This window comes from Daktulosphaira vitifoliae, unplaced genomic scaffold, assembly GCF_025091365.1.
Source record: "Daktulosphaira vitifoliae isolate Bord-2020 unplaced genomic scaffold, ASM2509136v1 Scaffold_1, whole genome shotgun sequence".
NCBI classification, from domain to species: domain Eukaryota; kingdom Metazoa; phylum Arthropoda; class Insecta; order Hemiptera; family Phylloxeridae; genus Daktulosphaira; species Daktulosphaira vitifoliae.
The window spans coordinates 44,694,578-44,699,070 of NW_026099572.1; positions in this window are offsets into that span (position 1 = coordinate 44,694,578).

Sequence of the window (4,493 nt, forward strand, 5' to 3'; positions counted from 1 at the left end):
GAAGTTTAAGAGGTATGATGAGTTGTATGATAGGCTAGGAACAAGAGAAGGCGAGAAATTCTATAGATTATAAAAGTAAAATAAATGATCTTATATTGTTATTTAGAATAATCTAAAGAATGTCACTATGTAAGGTGTATAAAAAGTGTTGATAATATGTTATTTGATCAAAAAAATTTAATACACATATATAATGATTTATTAGTTCATTTAAAAACAAAAATAATCATTCAGTTGAGTAAATAAAACTATATATGGTACACGCGTCAATAAAAAAAACTTTAAACTATTAAATCCAACTTTTTTTTACGAAATTTTTAGTATAATCAAAGTAATCACAGGCATTAAAATTGTGGCACGTAAATATCGATATAATTATGAACACTTCAACTATAATTTTGTTATCAATTTTTTTACTAATGTTTTACATTGGTCAAATTCAATTATATAAAGTTGTAAACTTAGAATATTTGGATAAAGAATTAATAACAACAAAAGAATGTATGCAAGGAATCGAATTAATATATGGTATGACATATCGTCTAGTTTATCGATTAGGAAAAAGTATCTTTATGGAACATATTTTATATGAGCGTTACCCTTTCTATAAAAAGGCATTGGTACACCGATCATTGAAATATGTACATGTATTGACCTCATATAGTAAGATGGCAATTGAACGTATGAAATATGATAAACTTCTAGTAATATTTAGTACCACGATATATACTATGTGTGATTTTTTTAAGATTAACCATTTAGAAAATTAAATCCTAGAAAAAATCAAAAACAGTTTAGAAAATTTCAAAAATTACAAAAATTATCCTAAAGAACCATATTTTTTTCCAGATTCTAAATTCGTATGCGATGTTTTAGATCAAATTATACAAATAATAATTGATTATTTTAAAGATGAAAACATTTTTTTTTATCTAAAAGATTGGAAAGAGTACGAAACTGTAATAAGTGAAGACTTAATAAAAAAGAAATATTTTCCTCCAACAGAATATGAACTCACAAATGAGCAACTAATTGAATTTATAGACATTTTCGTTACTGACATAAATAAAGAGTATAAAATAAAATCTAATGTCGACGAAAGTAATGAAGAAGAAAGTAAAATACATAATTTTACACCATGATTATTTCTTTAATTTTAATTTTATTACTACAATGTTTAACTCTACAAATTTATTCATTATACATAGTTTTTTAAAGAATTATCTTGTAAATGAAAACATAGTTATTTTTTAGTTTAAATTTTATCAATATTATAATGTAATAATAAAATAATTTATTCTACATTATTTTATAAGATGAATACAAAAATTTAAATAATTATAATTTTTTTTTTGAGCTGTTTTGTGTAAAAATATATATAAATTATTATTTCTCTTTAATCCATAATATATTATAATAAAAAATTTTGAAATAAATGATTATAATTAAAAAATGTTTTTAAAAATCATTTTTGTGCATACCAAATACATATTAACAATTTTTCATACATATTTTGAAGCTATAATTATATGTTTTTTATTGATAAAGTTTAATTTTTGGGTGTTTGCTGTTTTATAGTTAAAACACACTTTATGAAATAATTTTCATTGATACCAGTACCGCCAAAGTCATAAATAATGTGTATGTCAAAAATTTTTAATTTAAAATTCGTTATCTACCTCTGCTAGTTACTAAGTGTAATATGCCGCTCTAATCTTTTTTGTATATAACTACTTCTTATGTCATCTACTTTTGACAAACTAGATGTGTTAAAAATACATAAAAGAATAGATTTAAAAACAACACCAAAACATAGAATACAACTAACTAAAAGAAATTAAAATACAGTAGTGATCCAACAAAGTCGATTTGGGGCTATTTTTTAGATTAGTATTGATTAATATCTGACATTGATAAAATCATTGTCGTAAAACATTTCGATGCATATTTGCTACAAATTCAAAAAAATTTAACACATTCCACTAAAATTATATGATTTCCAAATTTATAGATTAATTACTAAAGAAGACAATTGTCGGAAACTTTTACTTTTTTTAATCATATAGTACAGGAGTTAGCAATAAGCTTGCTGGCCCAAGACAAACATTGCCATCTTTTTTTATTAAAATATTTTTTTTTCGTATTATTATTAGATCATATTAAGTTCATATGAAGGGTATTATTAATATTAATAAATGTATGACTATATTTGTACTAAAAAATACCAAAAATAATTTTCTACCACAATTATTACTTATTAAAATCAAATAAATAATGTCAAAAGAATCCCCTGTATACATGTTTTTACACATTTTAGCTTCGATGCTAAGCTGAGAAGGTATTAATTTTACTATGATTACTGTGTTTATTATTTTTTTTTTTTGTGACTGTCACTACTTTTTCTTAGCTCTCACTGGACCGATTTCTTTCAACAATACGTCAAAAGATCATAAATCGTATCTAGTTGAAGACATTACCCTTAAAATTTTTTAAATTTTCCCTCGTTCCCCGCAAATGGGGGAAATCTCCAAAAGAATTACAAATTTAAAAATCGGTAAATTTTGTCATTTTTTTCACTTATTTTTCTTAAAACTACCATAACTTTTTCAAAAATCAACAAATCAACATGATTTTTTTTTATACTAAAACCTTAAATATTTCCTTTTCATTTGATATCATTTTTTTGAAAATTTAACTCTTAACCTGCTCACTGGGGGGGATTTAAAATAGCAAATTTTTTACAAAAACTAACTTTTTCAACTTAATTTTTAAAAATGTTCCGGAAATACTGCGTCCTTTAAACATATACCAAATTGAAGCTTATTTTATGTCCTGTTAAATGAAAAAAAAAATTTGTCCCGACACTTTATCTTCTACATGCAAACGGCTCCCGTAGTTAAAAAACGATATTTTTGTGTTAAAATTTTTGATTTTCGATTTTAAATTTTCAATTTAAAAATGCTATAACTTTTCGAAAAATGTATGTATCAGCACAAATTTTTTTTTCTAAATACACTATAAGTACATATTTCATTTCACGTACTTTTTATTAAAATTGGACAATTTCCCCTTATATAGGGGTCGTTCAATACTTGAAACATTGTATAAAACATAGATCTTTTTCAACTGAACTTTTGAAAATGTTCCAGGAATACTGCGTCCTTTAAACATATATTAAATTAAAGGTTATGTCTTATACTATAAAATAAAAAAAAAAAATTTGTCTCGACACCTTATCTTCTATGTGCAAATAGCTGTCGAAATTAAAAAAAAAATGTAATGTTTGCGATAAAAATTATCTTTTATCGGGATGTTTTTTGTACTTAAAACTGCCATAACTTTTTCAAATATTAACAAAGCAAAGTAATAATTTTAGCTTCGATGCGAAGCTGAGAAGGTATTGGTTTTACTATGATAAATAATACGTCAAAAGATCACAAATCGTATCTATTCGAAGACATTACCCTCAAAAATTGAAAAAATTTCCCTTGTTCCCTGTAAATGGGGGAAACCTCCAAAAAAATTACAAATTTAAAAATCGCTAATTTTCGAAATTTTTTCAATTTTTTTTACTAAAAACTGCCGTAACTTTTTCAAAAATGAACATATCAATATAATTTTTTTTTTTTAGATGCTTGATATCTTTATCTATCATTTGGTATATATTTTTTGTAAATCTGACACTTAATCTGCCCACAGGGGGGATTTAAAATGACAACTTTTTCAACTTAACTTTTGAAAGTGTTCCGGAAAGTCTGACACTTTTATATATATTTTAAATTAAAGCTAATGTAATTTACTTTATTATGCAAAAAAAAATATTCGGACTTTATTTTATCTTTACGGTGAAAATGGCTACCGAATGCTATTATTGTGTGAAAATTCTCGATTTTATTTTTTACATTTTTAACTTTATAATGCTATGACATATTGAAAAGTGTATGGATCAACATTATTTTTTTATGAGATATAATATTTTTTAATAATCCCATTTTCATTCGACATAATTTATCTTAATTAGGATATTAATAATAAACTAGCAGATCATGTAGTTTTTGGAATAATCCACCAATTTTTTAAAATTAAACACTATCTAAAGATTTGCATCGAAGCTTTTTTTTTTTATAGTGATTTTAATCACTGTCAGATATCATTATACTTGATCCAACTATGACACGTCACCACTGTGCCGCGACCCCCCTGTGCTGGGTTTTTTTTATTACTAGACTATTCTCGATCTGAATTCTCCTCCTATGTAGGTATAAAAACGTTAATGACTTCTGAAATATTAGTCTAAAATGTTGTTGACCAGTTATTTTCTTAATTGGATCATTATATAATAAAAAAAATTATGTTGATTTATTTATTTTTCAAAAAGTTATGGAAGTTTTAAGAAAAAAAACCCAGCACAGGGGGTTGCGGCACAGTTGTGACGTGGTATAGTTGGATCAAGTATAATGATATCTGACAGTGATTAAAATCACTATCAAAAA